Here is an 18,453-nt window from a genome sequence, read left to right as displayed (position 1 = left end):
CTTGTTTTTTTGTTTTCTCTTTTTTTTTCCCTGTTTGTTTGTTTGCTGGTTGGTTTTTTGCTGTTACTGGTGCAGTTGACCTTATGGGATTTTGATCTTTTCACATTATGGCCTCTAAAGTAAACCTGGTCATGCATATCCCATGAAAATCCAGATGGATTCTGGGCTCCCACTTAACTCTAGCACCAACCCAAGGACAGTTAGTTCTGATCACATGGCCCTGCTTGATATTTGCCATCATAAAATGATCACTGAAGATAAGGGTGCTACAGCAAAGTGTGGTGAAAAAAGCAGATGGTGCCCAGCTAACAATTGGAATAGTGTCTGGAGTCCTAAAGGTTAGCATTTAAACCAGCAGCCATCTAAGCGAGGAGCCAACGAAGTCCACATGGAAGAAGCACACCAGCTTGTGTGATCCAAAGATGCCAATAACAAAATTCAAATATAACAAAGGGAAAAATATGGAGCTAAAATTATGAAGAACCAATCGGAAGAAAATTTCTTCCTTGGCTTTTTAAATATTGAGGGGGGGGTGTCTTTTCTTTCTTACTCATTATTTGTATTTTTATCTTTACATTATTATTATTTTATCCTTACCACTTTTTTCACTTTTGTTTTATTGTTTCCATTGGGTTTCCCAGTTTGGGAAGCCCAGAAGGAGTGCATGCATAGAGACAGTAATTGATGCAAGGGTTCTTGGGGGATGTAGGGGTTGGGGTGGGAAATAGGGGGGCTGAGGAGATTTGGGGAGTTAACAATGGAGGAGGGAGGGAGAACTAGAACTGACTGTGATTACACAACTCACTTTAAAGGTAGTTTAACCAAGGAGGGGGAGTGTTAAAAAAGAACTCTGTGAGTACCAGCCTAAGAGGGTCTACCCAGAACAACTCCAGGAGTCTGTAAGGGCAGATGCGGGCAAAGGCCACTGGCCGCTCTAAAGTTCCGAGTTCCCAATCCCCAGGGCTAAAAAATCCCCAGGTGAAAACCTCCGCTCGCCAACTCAAAGCACTTTCACTTCTCAACAAACCTATCTTTAATAGAAATTTCCGTAGTCTGTGTTTTATTTGTGGAAAATCCTTTCGCGTAGCTGGCAGGATCTGAAGGTGCCTCCTAAGTAGACTGGAATTGTCAAGGATTTAGTCAATGCTTTTTAGTCAATGGAATTTAGTCAATGGAATTGCCAAGGATTTAGTCAATGCTCATGGAAGCAGCAGACAAGAGAACAAACAACACAGTGCATGGGGTGAATCTGCTACAAAACCTCTTTCAAGTGCTAAAAAGCATGGAGGTGACTTTGAGCACTGAGGTGTGCCTGACCATGGCCAGGAATATGGCATTTTCAATCACCTCACAGAGATGTGAAAGTTGGACATTGGTTAGGGAAGACAAGAAGAACCGGTGCGTTTGACTATGGTGCTGACGAAGAATACCATGGACTGCCAGAAGAACCAGCAGATCTGTCTGGAAAAAAGTACAGCCTGCGTGCTCTCAATGACGAGGGCAATGAATGTACAAATGTGCTTTATACAATTGATGTAAGTATGGATTGTGCTAAGAGTTGTATGAGCCCCCAATAAAATGATCAGGAAAAAGAGGGGGAAGGGCCATTGGGGAAAACAATGAGGAACGGATACCAGGGGCTCAAGTGGAAAGCAAATGTTTGGAGAATGATGAGGGAAACAAATGTATAGGAGTGCTTGACACAATGGATGGATGTGTGGATTATGATAAGAGTTGTATAAGCCCCCAATAAAATGATTAAGAAACAAAAAAAAATTCTACTCGTGTCAGAACTGACTTATAATTATAGCAGAAGCCCTGTTATAATTCATGGATTCCCTGTACAAAAATCAGATACCATAAAGGAATAAAAATTGATAAAAATTAATTGCACTGAAATGAAGAATTTCTGTGACAAAAAACATCATTAAAGAGAGTAAAAGACATCTCACAGTGGGAGAAAATGTTTGCAACATATGTAAGTGACAAATAATTAGTCTCCAGAATAATCAAATTCCATAAAGTCAATAAGCAAAAGGGAAAGATCTTGTGAGAGTCAAGGTTTTGTGTCAACTTGACTGGGCCAGGATCCTCAGTAGTTTGGCTGTTAAGACCTGGTCATCCCCCATGAGGAGAGCTCCCAAGGGTGTGGACTGTTTCCAATAGAAGTAGAAGCTATAGAACAGCTTGCTTTGCTTTCTACTGAGTCTGGATTATGCCTCTGGCTCATCAACCTAAGGCTCTTTGGACTTCAGCCAGCGGCCTGCCATACTGTCTGCTAGTATGAGGAGTCATCTGCAGTCTGACCTAGGGACCTTGGATTCATTTCCTCTGCAGCCAGAAGTCTGTCATCTTCCTGTAGACCCCTGACCTTCCATAAGCCCCTGCAGCTATACAAATCAGGAGAAATCTCCAGCCTAACCTCGAACTCATGGACTTGGAATTTGCCAGCTTCTGCCTGAGTCATTTCCTTGATATAAACCCTCCTCTTCCCCACCTCACCCCCATTGGTTTTGAGTCTAGAGAATCTGGCCTAAGACAGACTCCTAGGGAAGAGAAGAAAGGCCATGAAATGGCACTTGACCACAACTAAAGAAGACAAAGGAAAGAGCATTGAATGTCTTAGCAATGGGGAAAATTCACGCAAAGCCAGGAAACAACTCTGGGCCCACTGACAGCAAGCAGGGTGTGGGTGGATAGTACACGCCTGCGGTGGGCGGGTGAGCCGCCATCACCTGGGAACTCCCTCACCAAATCAGGTGAGCATATCCTAAGACCCAGCAAGCTCTTTCAACGCACTCTAGAGCCAAATGCTAAAGACAGTATCTAAACTCAGTCCCTTACCAGTGAACCCCTCACTGACCCTGCGAGTGGATAGCCTGGAGTTGCTAGGTGCCCACCTTCAGGCTCCTTCTTGAGGTCAATCATTTCTGCTGGCTCTTGTCACAACACTGTGATGGGGCCACATATGATCTGGGACATCTGAAAACAGATCTAAGGCTTTTGTTCCCATGTTCAACCCTCCAATACTGGCGCTCCTCCCACCCCATGAGCCCTGCGTACTTGAAGCTACACACAGCCTGCCCTCTGCTTTTCCTGAGTTGTGCAGGCTTCTTGTGGCCCTGACCCTGGGTAAAGGACAAGCACACTCTTAGGAGCCCTTCAGAAGGGCCTGGGTGCTTCCACAGCAGAAATGCTGGGTGACCTTCCTACACGTGCCACTCTTAGATGACAATTAAGAGAGCCAAGGCCTGCTTAGTGGCATGAATGAATGAGAGAAGCAATGCCCTCGGAAGGGGCTCTTTTGAGGTGGGGGTGGAGATGGGAGTGAGGGCAGGTTCACATTACATTTACTCAGTCTGCACCCAGCCATTTTCCTATGCAATGGTGCTTCTTCACCCTCGCTAGAGTGCCAGCCACACCCCCTGCTACTTCCCCCAGGCTTTGACACTGCTGGGCTGTCCCTTCTCGAGGGAACAAACATTCCCATGACTAACATCCCCATGGTCAGCCCCAGACCTTCCCTCCAAGGCTGTCTGCTCTCAGCTATCAACGTGCTCGCCTGTTTCTTGGCCACAAAAGCCTGTCCTGGCAAGGCATGCCAAGGGCAGCAGGAAGGGGCAGCTGACAGCTTGCACTTGGCAAGGGACAGAGACCTGACCAGGGCGAGTGTCCCAGTCACAAGGCCACACTGTCAGACCCCTGGACGATGCTCACCTGTGCCCTGAGCACCCTACACAGATGCTTTTCAACAGAATCAGCGAGACAGAGGGGCAATACTGGCCACCCATGCATTGGGAGGATGCAGACCCATCTAGAGGCTCCCCTGCTAGGCCGACCACACCCTGCCTATGTGGTGTGTCAGCATCCTATTTAAAGATCAAAATTGTTACAAAGAATTTCTAATGGGAGCCTGCTATCCAATGGCACTTTAAAAACAAGTTATTGTTGCTATTGGCTGGCCTCAGACTTAGACTCTTGGAGACCCCATGTGTGCACTGTAGACCCGCTCCACAGGGCTGTCAAAACTGCGGTGACCTTTCAGAAGCAGATCAGTGGGCTTGTATTCCAGGACAGTGCTGGGTGAGTTCAAGCTGCCTGGTTTGGGGGCCAGTACTCAGTTAACCTTTGCGCTTCTTGAAACTAAAGAAGACATACCATGTCCTTTGGTACCACTCCTGGTACCAAAATGTATTGGACAGGGTTCTCTAGAAAGACAAACCAGATTGCTAGTAATTATATATAAATATATTTATAAAGATAAATATATATAATTCGAGAAATAAACCGTTAAATAATATATAGATAGATAATACAAGAAATTAACAGTTAAATTATAAAGCAGTGAGACACTAGCAGTCCTTTAAGTTTTGAGAGCTGCCAGGTGCCAGTCCCCTTCTGTAGAGAGAGCTGGGCTATATATACCCAGGCAGCAAACAGCAAGGCCGATCCCCAACTGTCATCAACTGTCAGTCCCCAGCTCCAGAGATGAACATTCCAATCATGTGGGCTTAAAGGGACCTCAACTTACAGCGACACAGTCCACAAGCTAGGCATCCCACAGGTAGTGTACCCCTTTAAACTGAGGCACAGAACAACCAAGGTGAGGCTCACCGAGCCATTTATCCCTCTGCCCTTCAGTTAATCCTACTTGTGTTTATCGGCCAGGCTGGCACAATAAACTGTAGCAGAGTCCCTCACCATGTTGACGCAGAACCCACAGTCAGTCACCATTGTCTCCCCTGGTTCACAGACAGAAGTCACAGGTTTGGGGAAGTCAGGTCTCCCACTTAGATCTATAGGTTTAATTCAGTTGCTGTCAATATGCCAACAAGGTTAACCAGAGAAATAAAAATGCTTACTCTCAAATTATCTGGAAAGGCAGAAGCTTTAGAATAGGTAAAATAATATAGAAAGATGAAGAAGTGGCAGGCATTACCCTACCTAACAGTAAGGTAACATCATGATACATGGAGAATAGTTTGAAGTTGTCAAGAAGTTAGTCTTGCTGGGGCCCACACTCAATGCTCACGGAAGCAGCAGCCAAGAGATCCAACAACGCACTGCACTGGGTAAATCCTCTGCACAAGATCTCTTTCAAGTGTTGGAAATCCAGGAGGTTGCTTTGAGGACTGAGGTGTGCCTGACCATGGCTAGGGCCTTGGTATTTCCCCTCCCTGCATATGTATGTGAAAGCTGGACACTGATTATGGAAGACTGAAGAAGAATCAATGCATTTGACTATGGTGCTGACGAAGAATTCCATGGACTGCCTAGAGAACCAGCAGATCAGTCTTGGGAGAAGTACAGCCTGGTGCTCCCAGAGGCAAGGATAATGTGGACAGCCCCTGGAGACGGATGTCATGCTTGGTAAAGCGGTGGAGCAGCGACAAAGGGGAAGACCTTGTACAGTAGACTTTGGCAGATGCAGGCAGGTTAAACCATAATACTTTATTGTTTGCTCTCCCTTTTGACCCATTTTAAAGTTTTTTCCATTTCTTTTCTCTTTTTTCCCACTTTTTTTAATACTTTCTATTTCTTTTCAACTGAGGTTTTCCTATAGATCTGTCCTCATTATTGTTGGGTTTGCTTGTTTGCTTCCTGCTTTGTATGCTTTTAGGTAAATGGAAGGCAGGTTAAAGAGAGACAGTAACTCACTTAATAACCGCCTAGGAGCACAGCAGGGGAGGATGGAGGAAATGGGGAGCCAACTGTGAGCACTAGAAGGTATTCTGATTGCGGTGATGATTGCACCAGTCTTCTTAATACAATGCAACAATTAAAATTGCATATGTGAAGTGTTTGCCAATAAAACTACTTTTTTTAAGAAAAAGAGGAAAACCTTTGACAAGATGGACTCACCCAGTGGCTGCTTTCATGGACTCAAACAGAAGAACAATTGGGGAGGATGGCGCCAGACTGGGCAATGTCTCATTGTTTGCACATAAGGTCATTGTGAGTCAACTCGACAGCATCCAACAACAAAGCATTAAGACTTACTAAAACAAAACACATACTCACTGCCTTGAATCCATTCTGAGTCATAGTGACTCAGTAAAACAGAACGGAACTGGCACCCTGGTTATACAGTGGTCACAGGTTGGGCTGTGATCTGCATGGTCAGCAGTTTGAAACCACCAGCAGCTCTGTAGGAGGAAGACTGGCCTTTCGACTCCGTACACAGGGACAGTCTCAGAAGCCCACAGGGCGTCATTATGAGTCAGCATTGACTCCATGGAAGCAAGTTTGGATTTGGGTGCTTATGGGTCTCCAGGACTGTCAGTCTTTATGAGAGTAGAAAGCCTCTGCTTTGCCCCACTGAGCAGCTGGTGCTTTCAAGGTAGCTAGGAAAAGTCCCTGGTTGGCACAAACAATGTGTGCTTGATGCCAGTACTGAGAGGTTGATGGTTCAACCCCAGTCAATAGCCCCGTGGAAGAAAAGCCTGACCTGCAGAGAGGCTTCTGTGAAAACGACAACCAAGAAGTGTTCGCGGAGCCCAGTTGAACTCCCTCACCCAGGGGGCTGATGAATCTCCCACAACCTGGTGACTCTCCCAAGAAAAGTGCCGGTGAATAAACTAATGGGGATCTACTGTAGATAGAGAACAGATTCATGGTTAACAGGAACTAGGGATGAGGGATGGCAAGGTCAGGCCAAGTTGTTGAGGCTACAAAAGGGTCACAAGGAAGGGACGAGCCAATCAGGGTGCAGCACAGCACTGATGAAACACACAACCTTCCTCTAGTTCTTTCATGCTTCCTCCCCACCACTATCATGACTTCAGTTTTCTTACAAATCCGGTTAGACTAGAGCATGTACACTGGTACAGATAAGAGCTCTCGACACAGGGGCTCCAGGACAGATAAACCCCCCCGGGAACAATGATGAGAGGAGCGATACCATGAGAGTAGGGGGAAGGTGGGGAAGAAGGGGGACAAAGGGGAGACTGACTGCAATGATTGACCTATGACCCCCCACCCTGCCCCAGGTTGGCGAACAACAGAAACGTGCATGGGTGGAGGTAGACAGCAATGGTGTCAGACATGAAAATAATAATGTATATTTTACTAAGGGTTCACCAGGGTAGGAGGTGGGGGGGGAGGATCTGATAGCAAGGGCTCAAATAGAAAGTAAATATTAAGAAAATGAGGATGGCAACATATGTATCAATGTGCTTGATACAATTGATGTATGGATTGTTTTAAGAGCTGTCAGAGCCCCCAATAAAATGATTTTTTTTTTTAAGTCAGAGGATAAAAACACTGGGGAGGAAGGAAGGCCACATAGAGAAGGGAAACAGAGGGAGGTAGGAAGTGGGCTGTTACATTTCAGGGGCTGCAAACAAGGTCACCGACATGCACATGCACAGCGCGTGGAAGAATTGCTGAATGGAAAGCCCATTGGTTCTGTCAACTTTTCATCAAATCACAATAAGCAGCTAATAACCCAACACCACTGGATGACAACAGAGTATAGTGCTGGCGTCGAGCTCACCAATAACCGTGAAGGTGGTTCAGACCCAGGAAAGGTTCGTTTCTGTGAGACCTGGACTTGCCCTGAGTCAGGAGAGTCAGTGGCAGCTGAAATGAACAGCAGGTGGAGAGGACTACTTTGAAGCCGGGGCATCATCTGCCAATCCCACTCAACCCCACAACCGCAGCCTGTGCAGTGAAGGTGCCCGCCTCCTGGCAAAAGGAGTGTAAAACAGCCCACCAAGCATTCTTATTGCCCCCCATGCCAGCATTGGCCGACCCACCTTGGCCCAAAGAAGCAGCGGGCAGCTGGCCACACCATCCTATCCTCCCCGGGAACCACACCTTGTGAGGCTCAAGAGCTGATATCTCAAGTCCAGACTCCACCACCTACCAGCAGGGAGACCACAAAATGGCTTTAATGTTCAGTCTGGAAGTTGCAGAAGGCTGGCTAGGGAAAGAATCCTTTGTGATCATCAAACAAAGGAGACAACATATGCCCAACCCAGAGTGAGCCTTCTGTATAGGTCAGATCTATTTGTAAAAGAAAATCATGAAACTCTTTTGAAAATATGAAATAGAGCAGAATCGCTCCATGCGGGTTTCTGAGAGGGTAATTGTTTATGGGAGTAGAAAGCCCCCACTTTCTCCCTCAGAGGGGCTGGTGATTTTAAACTGCTGGCCTTGTCATTAACAACCCAGGGAGCAACCACTGTGCCACCAGGGGAGAACGATCCACCTCCTCACAGTGGAGTCAACCTTAGAGAGGGAGGAAAACCTCAGAGCTGTTCATTTATTGGTGTGGTCTAGCTCAAAACAAGAAGTTGCGGCTAGAAACATGAGCGGTCATCTGAACATGAAATGCACACGGCGTGAATGAGGAAAACCAGAAATGAAGTAAAAGGAGCAACTGAAGATGGGTATCCTAGGCATTACTGAGCTGACACGGCCGGTGTGGCCATTCCAATCCGACCATCGCATGCTCTGCTGTGCAGGAAACAAGATAAAGGGCAGCATTGCTTTCCCGGTCGGGCCCAAAGAACACTTCGAGGTGTACAAGCCTGCCAGCGATAAGTTCATGGCCACATGCCGCTGAAATCCTAGGGAGCACAGAGGCCCTCAGATACACGTTGGACCCAACAAGCACTGGCCTTGGAGTTGTGTCGGTTCTTAGCAGAACTACAAACAGCGTTTGTTTAAAGGAATCTGTCAGTGTTGGATGCAAACTCGCACACGTGTACTTGAGTACACTGATGTCCTGGCATAGCCTCTCGCTGTCAGGGATCACCATGCCGACAGCCATGTGGTGTAAAACACTGCCCGCCCCTGTGCCATCCTCACAGTGGCTATCTGTGGGCCCATGTGGCTGTCACTGTGCAACCCACCTCCCTGAGGATTGCCTCGTCGTCATGGTCTCTCTCCTTACCAACCATGATGTCCTTCTCCAGGGACTGTTCTCTCCTGACAACACATCCATCTTCACTTTACAGGAGCATCCTGAGTGTACTGCTCCCCAGAGAGATTTGTTTGTTCTCCTGGCAGTCCAAGAGCCTTTTAATATCCTTCATCAGCACCAGCAAGTGGAAGCCCTCCAGTTCTGAAGGTGTTCCTTAGGAACAATGAAGAATGACCAGCCTGTGTCTTAGTGTGGCTATAATTTATACCACAAGTGGCTGGCCTAAGCCAACAAAAACGGTACTTCTAGGGCATAACTCCCCAAAACGAGCGACACCTCCCACCGGGGAGTGCTGGATGACCCAAGCAGGGCTCCAAAAGCAGATGCCTATACATGTTACTGGGTTGTGGGCTATAGCACAAAAGATTTTAATTCCTAGTCAGGGCATTGAGTAATTTGTTTTGTTTTGTTTTTTAACCTGAAAAGGGGTGGTGGATCAAATAAGCCTAAGGGAAGATTCTCTCCGTCTGCTCTAGGGGAAATCCCCCGACTCACCTTCTCTAGCTTTCTTCCCTGCAGAACTCCCCTGGCAGCTATCTTCCCTCCTTGTCCTTGCAGGTCTTCTCTGCTCCATCTGCTCTTTCACATCTAAACGGTGATGGTTTAAGGCATGGCCTGCATTTACAGAACAAAAAGCTCATCTTCCCAAATGAGATAACATCCACAGCTATAAGGGTGACGATTTACAACACATAACTTTAGAAAGAGGGGCGTGATTCAATCCAGAGCACAGCTGAGAGCGCCCCTAGCACCCAGATTGTAGCCTCTACCTGCCATTGCCCACTGAAAGGGATCAGGGTCCTGGGAGAAAAAGCAGACTGCAGTCGAGCAAGGAGGCTGTCAAAGGCCGGGTCAAATAGACTCAAAGATCATTGACAAAGGCTCTCATTAGTGAGGATAATAATGATAACTGACTTCGAAACATGCTGTGGTTGATAGGTGCCATTGAGTCCGTTCCAACTCAGTGACCCCATGGGCAGCAGAAGAAAACTCTGCCCATCCTGTGCCATACTCTCATCACTCCTGTAGCTGAGCCCCTGATTGTAGCCCCTGTCAGTCCATCCTGTTAAGGCTTTCCTCTTTGTTGCTGCTCCTCACTGTGCCAAGCTTGATGTCCTTCTCTAGGGACTAGAGACTCTCAACAAGCACAACGTCTGTGAGATGAAGTCTCACCATCTTTGTCTTGAGGGCGCATTCTGGCTGTACTTCTTCTAAGGCAGGTCTGTCTGTTCTTTGGGTGGCCCACAATTCAAATGCGCCTATTCTTCTTCAGTCTTCCGATCTTCACAAGCATATGAGGCCATGGAAAATACTGTGACTTTCCTCAGACACGCCTTCTGCCTCAGAGTAACGTCTTTGCTCTTCGACACGTTAGCGAGGCCTTGTTGCAGCAGATTTACCCAATGCAATACTTCTGTTGATCTCTTACCTACTGCTTCCATGAGTCTGGATGGCGGATTCAGGCAAGACAAAGACCTTGACACGTCAACCTTTTCTCCCTTTATCATGATGCTACCTACTGGTCCAGTTGTGAGGATTTTGGTCTGATTGAGTGCAATCCATACTGAAGGTTGAGATTTTTTATCTTCATCAAGTGCTTCAAGTCCTCCCAATTTCAGAGAGCAAAGTCGTGCCATCTGCATATCACAGGTTGTTAAAAGACCTTCTTCCAATCCTGGTGCTTCACTCTTCTTCATGTAGTCCAGTTTCTCTAATGATCTGCTCAGCACACAGACTAAATAAATATGGTGAGAAGATTCAACCCTGAAGTATATAGTTTCTGATTTTAAACCACGCAGTATTCCCTTGCTCTGTTCCCACAACTACCTTTTGATCCACATAGTTCTGAATGAGCACAATGGGATGTTCTGGAATCCCACCTTCCCAAGCCTATCCATAGTTTATGGTCTGCACAGTCAAATGTCATAAGATAGCCAATAAAATGAAAGTAAACATCTTACTTGTAGCCTCTTCTTTCAGCCAAGATTCTCTGACATCAGAAATGATATCCCTTGTTCCATGTCCTCTTCTGAACCTGCCCTCAATCTCTGAAAATGCTGTAACCATTGTTGGAGGATCTTCAGCAAAATTTAACTTACATGTGACATTAATGCTGTTGTTCTATAACCTGAGCATTCTGCTGCTTAAAAACAGCCATATTCCAATGCATGACCCGTAATAATACTCAAAAATGCTCGGAACCAAATGACTATTTTGAAAATTGGTATATGATGAGAGAAAGGAGAATCAAGAATTGTTTGAGGTGTTCTATGTGAACTCTACCTCAGAGTAATCAAATAATTGATAGGAAGTTTCTCTTTATACAACTATTCTAACTCAAAAAACAAAAAGCACCGTCAAGTCCTTTCTGACTCTGAGTGACCTTAAAGGACAGGGTGGACCTGCCCCTGTGAACTTCACAGGACTAGAAAGTGTGTCTTTCTCTTGCAGAACAGCTGGTGGTTTTGAACTGCGGACCTTGTGGTTAGCAGTCCAACTCCTAACCACCACACTACCAGGGCTCCTATGCTAACTAGTAAAGACAATTAACGCTTCAATATCACCATTTTGTAGAACTACAAGCTAATAAATGAAGGAACGCAGGCAACCATCAGAGACTGCCAATATTACTTCCTATGTACTTAGTCTTCGTGTATGTCTCCCAGGCAGAACTGAGAAAGTAAAAGCCTTTTCTGGAAGCTCCACCCACTGGTGTCCCATTGGTCAGAGCTGTCACATGAACACACCTATGCAAGGGAAGCAGGGATAGATCCTGTCTCACACAAAGCTGGGCTTCTTAGCAGGGAAGACAGGCAGGGAGCATTATGTGTCACAGGGCTCCCCCCATGCCTATCCTCAACTAACTTCCTCCACCACTACTGCGAGGAAGAATACCAGGCCCCAAGATTCCCCACTTCCAGGAATGTTCCTGAGATTCAGTGGGGCTTCCCATAGAGTTCCCCAAAGCTATGTGGCCCACTCCTGGGCAACAAAATGGGACGGGTCTTGCAAGACTCTTGACAGACTCAGAAAACTCCCCCTCCTCTGTCCTGCCTGCTTTGCATGGGCTGGCCAGGGCATGTGATCACCGTGAGCTGAGGCTATAGATGGACACACCCGCCCCCGGGCGGTGGCTCCCAAAGTTCCCATGTCAGAGTCCCTTGGCACTCTAACCCAAAGAGATCTTGCTCATGGAGGTTGGGTCTACCAGTACTAGAAATTGATACTGAGGGGCTTACACGGATTAACCCATTTGGGGATCGCAAGATTAAAACCATTATGCTAACATACTTTGGATGAACAAATAACTGTTTTCCAGACCAAAAAAAGTTCATTATAAGAAATGCAGCTTTGATTGGGCCCGGCTAACAGAAGATATAGCATCTGAGGTCTTAAAGACTTGAAGATAATCAAGCGGCCATGTAGCTGGGAAACAACAAAGCCCACATGGAAGAAGCACACCAGCCTGTGTGATCATGTGGTGTCAATGGGATCAGGTACCAGAAGACCCCAAACAAGCAATCATATTGATGCAAATGAGGGGGTCGGAGTGAAGACCCAAAGGCCATTTGTAGAAAATTGGACATCCCCTCACAGAAGGGTCACGGGGAAGGGGAAAGTCAGCCAGAGTGCAGAATAGCATCGATGCAACACACAACATTCCTCTAGTTCCTTAATGCTTCTTCCCCCCACTATCATGACCCCAGTTCTACCTTACAAATCTGGTTAGATCAGAGCATGTAAGAGCTCGCAACACACAGAATCCGGGACAGATAACCCCCTCAGGTACAGTAAGGAGAGTAATGATACCATGAGGGTAGAAGGAGTGGTGAGGGGGGCGGGGAGAAGGGAGAGAAAGGGGAACCTATTGTAATGATTGACATATAAGCCCCCACCCAAGGGGGACAAACAACAGAAATGTGGGTGAAGGGAGACAGCTAAAGGTGTAAGAAATATATGAAAATAATAATTTATAAATTATTAAGGATTTATGAGGGAGGGAAAGTGAGGAAGGGAGGGGGGAAGAGGAGCTGATACCAAGGGCTCAAGCAGAAAGAAAATGTTTTGAAAATGATGACAACAGCCTTTTGGCTCTCTGCACGATGCCATGGCGGTTGGCAAGAACAAGCGCCTTACCAAAGGTAGCAAAAAAGGAGCTAAGAAGAAAGTGGTCAATCCGTTTCCTAAGAAAGATTGGTCTGATGTGAAAGCACCAGCTATGTTCAACATAAGAAGTACTGGGAAAACACTAGTCACCAGGACTCAGGAACCAAAATTGCATCTGATGGCCTCAAGGGCCGAGTTTTTGAAGTGAGCCTTGCTGATCTACAGAACGAGGTTGCCTTTAGGAAATTTTAGTTAATTACCGAGGATGTTCAGGGCAAAAACTGCCTGACCAACTTCCACGGCATGGACCTGACATGGGACAAGATGTGCTCCATGGTCAAGAAGTGGCAGACCATGATTGAAGCTCATGTTGATGTCAAGACTACAGATGGGTGTCTACTTCGTCTATTCTGTGTTGGTTTTACTAAAAACCGCAATAATCGGATTCGGAAGACCTCTTATGCTCAGCACCAGCAGGTCCGCCAAATCCGAAAGAAAATGATGGAAATCATGACCCGAGAGGTGCAGACAAATGACTTGAAAGAAGTGGTCGCTAAATGGATGGCAGGCAGCACTTGGAAAGACAGAGAAAAGGCTTGCCAGTCTATTTATCCTCTCCATGCTGTGCTTGTCAGAAAAGTAAAGATGCTGAAAAAGCCCAAGTTTGAATTGGGAAAACTCATGGAGCTTCATGGTGAAGGTGGCAGTTCTGGAAAAACTACTGGCGATGAGACAGGTGCAAAAGTGGAGCGAGCTGATGGCTATCAGCCCCCAGTTCAAAAATCTGTGTAAAATTCAGACTCAATGTTGACAAATAAAAGGTCTTATTGTGAAAAAAAATGATGACAACAAATGTGCTTGATACAATTGATGTATGGATTGTGAGAAGAGCTGTCAGAGCCCCCAATAAAATGATTTATTTTAAAAATGCACCTTTACACTTTTACAAATCAATTTCCTGGAGGGCTTCATCGGAGACAGCTGGGTTCTCATTTGATCCCTCATGGTACCACCCCGTGAACTAGCCTCGGGTGGGTGAATGAGTATCATATTTGTTCAACTTTGGAAATGGTTCTGATCTTGGGACATCCCCACCCACCCCCTGAATGGGTCTCCAGGGTCCCCAGGCCGCTCTTTGAGCACTGCTCCTCCAACAGGTGCCAGAGTGACATTGGGTGTAGACTTCTCATAATGAGGGTCCTGAGAACCTTCCCCTCTCCCCACCTTCACCTGCCTGCTTGCTGACCCTGGATGCTGCGAACCCTCTGATGTGGCCACCACCAAAGTCCACACAACCTTGCACCACTGGCCTATGCTCTTCCTGAATCCTCTACAAGCATCATTACATGTGGCTGCGTGAGTCTGGAGAGGGACTTGTGGACTAGGATCAGACTTATGGACTAGTATTGGACTTATAGACTTGAATTGGACTGGGCTGGGATGTTCTTCTTGATATATAGCTCTTTCTTACACATATATGAGTGTCGCTGGATTTGTTTCTCTAGTCAACCCGGCCTAACACACCTTGCAAAAAACCGCTAAGGCTCCCAGTAACCAGCAGTTGAGAGTCCAAGCTCCCCAGCCTGGAGCACCAGTCCAATAGCACAGTCTCCAAGATCTGGTCTGGCCGTACCCACTGTATCTGATTCACCAAGCAAAATACCACAGCTGCTTAGTCCCAAAGATTCCACCAAGTGCCAGTCCTACCCAGATGGGAGCCTCAGTCAGGTCACTGCACCTCTGGGCAGCTTCATCTGACAGCTCATGAGAATAAAATAAAAGTGAACAATAAAAATGAAAGTATCCCAAATTGGATTAGACTAGACAGATATGAGCCTGAAACACAGGGAATCCAGGATAGATAAACCCCTCAGGGCCAACAAGGAGAATAGAGATACCAGGAGGATTAGGAGAGTGTAGAGGGAAAAAGGGAGAATCAATCACAAGAATCAACCTAGAAACCCCTCTCAGAGGAACAAATAATGGAAAAGCGGGTGGGGGCGATTAAGGATGATATAAAATATGGGGAAAAAAACCTATAACTTATCAAGGGTTCATGAGGGAGGGCAGGTGGGGAGGAAGGGGGAAGAAATGGGTAGCTGATATCAGGAGATCAAGTGGGAAGAGAATGCTTTGAAAATTATGATGACAGTATATGGGCATATATGCTTGACACACTGGATGGATGTATGGATTGTGATAAGAGATGTAAGAGCCCCCAATACAAGTATTCTAATAAATAAATAAATAAATAGATAGATACCAAAAAAAAAAAATACCCAATACAACAGGAGCTCAACATTTGTTTTCATTAGTGTTTCTTTCTTAGTTTGTTTTAGCTATCCTCTGCATGACCTATGTTCATGCATACAAAACATTCATTCATTCATCCATTGCAAAAAAAAAATGTGTTGAGCTCTACCACATACCAGGAATGGTTCTAAGCATGGGGAGGATGGAGAGGAAGCCCAGGGACCAGCAACAGTGAACCAACATTGGTGAATAGGGCTGTGAATAACGTGAATTTAGACCAGGCAGGCAAGGGCAGCCTCCAAGAGGACCTTCAGGGATTGGGGGAAGCAAATTCTCTTCAGGGTGTCTGGCAGGGCCTGGGCAGCCATGCAGGACATTGTTAGCAGAGGGCCAAGCCAGCAGAGCTGGGCCTAGAGCCTAGTGTCCTGGGCACTCCTCCAGGGAGATGAAAGATGATTCCTGCTGGGCAAGGAAAGGAGGACCCAGTGGGGAGGGGGCTGTGAAAGAGGAAGCGGCAAAGATGCAGGCTGCCTTGTGAAGACTTGGTAGTGAACTAGATAACTGAGTGAGAGGGGAAGTGAGAACAAAAGACTGGCCCCCTTGGTGTTTGGCGCCAGCTACTGTGGCGAGAGTGGCCCTCTCTGGAGAGAAGGGGACCACTGAAAGGAAAGCAAGGGGGTGGGTAAGGACAGCACCAATACCTTGGCTTTGCTCCTGCTCGTGTGAGTCCCTCCTAAGTTGTTTGGAGCGGAGGAGACATCAGAGGTGGAAACAGAGCTGTATGTGCACGTGGATTTGAGCTGGTACAAATGCCTGGTAGCAGATCCAGAGCTTGGCTGAGGACGCACAGGTCTGGTCCTACACTCGGGGTGTGACAGTGGGGACAGGCCCTGCAGGACCTCCGCTGGCACACGGTGGGTGGTACGTGCATCTTGGCTGTCACCAAGATTTAGAATGACAATGAACTCAACCCTCCACCCACTGAACCACTCATCATTTCTCACGAGAGTCCTGCGTTCCACGCTGGGTGCTAACTGCAAGGTCAGCAGTGAGAAGCCACCAGCTGCTCCAAAGGGGAAAGGTGAGGCTCTGCTCCTGTAAAGAGCCACAGTCTCAGACACTCATGCGGCACTCCTACCCTGGCCTACAAGGTCATGACCGCTCAGAATCGACTCAATGGCAGTGGGTTTTGTTTTGTTTAGTCAATGAAGAAAATCATAACTTTCTATCAAAAGCTCCAAACATTCAGATCTATCCACTTTTCTTTCGTTCTTTTTTAACAAATCCAAATACAAGTTTTGGTGACCATCCACTCCAATAAAAAGCAAAAATTTATTTGGGTGGCCCCACTACAAGACACGACTTCCCTCACTGACCCATGGTCCTACAGGAGACAATGGAGACACTGTGGGAATTGTGCCCGATCTGATCCCACCAAGGCAAAACACTAAGGACGTGCAACAGAACAAGGAGAGCAGAGCAACGAAGTCCCCAGGGAATACCAAAAATAGACTTTGAGGCCAGGGCGTGGCACTCCATCAGACTCAACTGGAAAACACTCCTAGTGGTCAACAAACAGACCTTGAACTATTTATAGGCTTTTCTTTTTGTGTGTCATTGTTTTGTTGTTTCTTTTGTTGCTTTGTTTTGCTGTCTTATTTTTGTGCATACCATTATCTCTGCAGGTCTAGCTAGACACTCTGGAGGAGAAATCAATGGGACCGATGGTTCTGGAGGGGCATGGGAGAGAGGAAGAGGAGGAAAAGAAGTGGTGTTAACAAATCGAGAGACAAGGGAACACACTTTAAAGTAGTAAAATTTAATTTTAAAAAACCTTCCCTGTCATTGAGTTGATTCTGACTCCTAGCGACCCTTTACTAGCCCCGCCCCTCTGAATTCATATGCATTGGGTGCTCCCACGTAGGTTGCTCATGAGAGAGACTGATTGGGTTTGTCCAGTTACCTGGAGAACACTGAAGACGTTTTTAGGACACATTAAATATTAGTTGTAGATCTAGTAATATCTGAGGCAGCAAGTATACTTATCAAGAAAACAGGCTTTCCCTCAGAAGCTACCTGTGCTTAGACTAACGCCTTCGCTCCCATTCCCTTCTGACTGGTTCCCCCCAAAGACACAGTTTCCTGTCCTTAGAACAAGAGTCTGATGCTCAGACCAAAAAGGGACAGGTATTTTACAAAGCCCTTTGACAAGAGAAGCAGCCTTGTCCTGGGCTCTGGGTGACCCTGAGGTTGGTGAGGCCCTGTGGGTGTTTCTACTCACAGCGCAGACTGACCAATGAGAAGCACAGAGCACAGCTGCCCTCGGCCAGTCTTTCTCCCCTACTTGCTCTGGGGATACCTCCAACATCGTGGGGGAAAGTATGGGCCCATCCTCGTGTTGACAGCCACCTGGCCTACGGTGAGAGAGGAAACTGACCTCCATCCTGACCAAAGCTCTCTGTGTCAGCTAAAACACTAATCAAACAGAAGGGAAAACAATGACACATTTACTCAAACCCACTCCCATCCAGGGGCTTCCAACGCATACTCTATAGGGCTCCTGACCTAGGCGCTAAATTCAGACCCGAGCCAACTGGCCCATCTTTCTCGTGAGGAGAGGCTGGTGGCCTGGCGGTTAGTGGCCCACTCATAACCCACAGTGCTACCAGGACTCCTTATTCCCTGTCACTGCCATGGGGCGGATGCCGACTCCCAGCAACCCTGTCAGACAGAGCGGAGCTGGCCGTGAGTGTCTGAGGCTGCAGCTCTTTAGGGGGCAGTTAGTGATGTCAAACTGCTGATCTGGGGGTTAGCAGCCCGATGTTAACTACTACGCCACCATGGCTCTTCAGGCCCTCACACTCACCTCATAAATCATCCCCCACGCCACCCAAGGGGTTGCTGAAGCAGGAGCGCATGACGCATGCCTGACATCCACCTCCACATGGAGTCAATGCTCAATGAAGAAAACTGGGAGGAAGGGGGAAGCAGGAGGGCAGCGCTGAGACACGGGTGGTGGCTCTGAGGATTGATTTCTTTCTGCTCAGCCAGCAATGCACAGGCAACTTTTTGCTGAAAGATGCATTTGGGGTGGTCAGCTGTTGGCAGTGTGTCTGGTCCACCTGTTCCCCAACACCAAGGCCCGGCCACCTCCAACTCAAAAA

At 46.9% G+C, this 18,453-nt stretch overlaps 1 pseudogene; it reads left to right on the top strand.

The window, feature by feature from the left end:
- The first annotated feature begins 13,037 nt into the window (after window positions 1-13,037).
- Window positions 13,038-13,828, top strand: LOC142441292 (small ribosomal subunit protein eS1 pseudogene; annotated as a pseudogene).
- Window positions 13,829-18,453: the final 4,625 nt, after the last annotated feature.

The sequence above is a fragment of the Tenrec ecaudatus genome, chromosome 2 (genome assembly GCF_050624435.1).
Source record: "Tenrec ecaudatus isolate mTenEca1 chromosome 2, mTenEca1.hap1, whole genome shotgun sequence".
NCBI classification, from domain to species: domain Eukaryota; kingdom Metazoa; phylum Chordata; class Mammalia; order Afrosoricida; family Tenrecidae; genus Tenrec; species Tenrec ecaudatus.
Note: the sequence above shows the minus strand (reverse complement) of the source record. Positions and strands in the feature narration are given on the sequence as shown.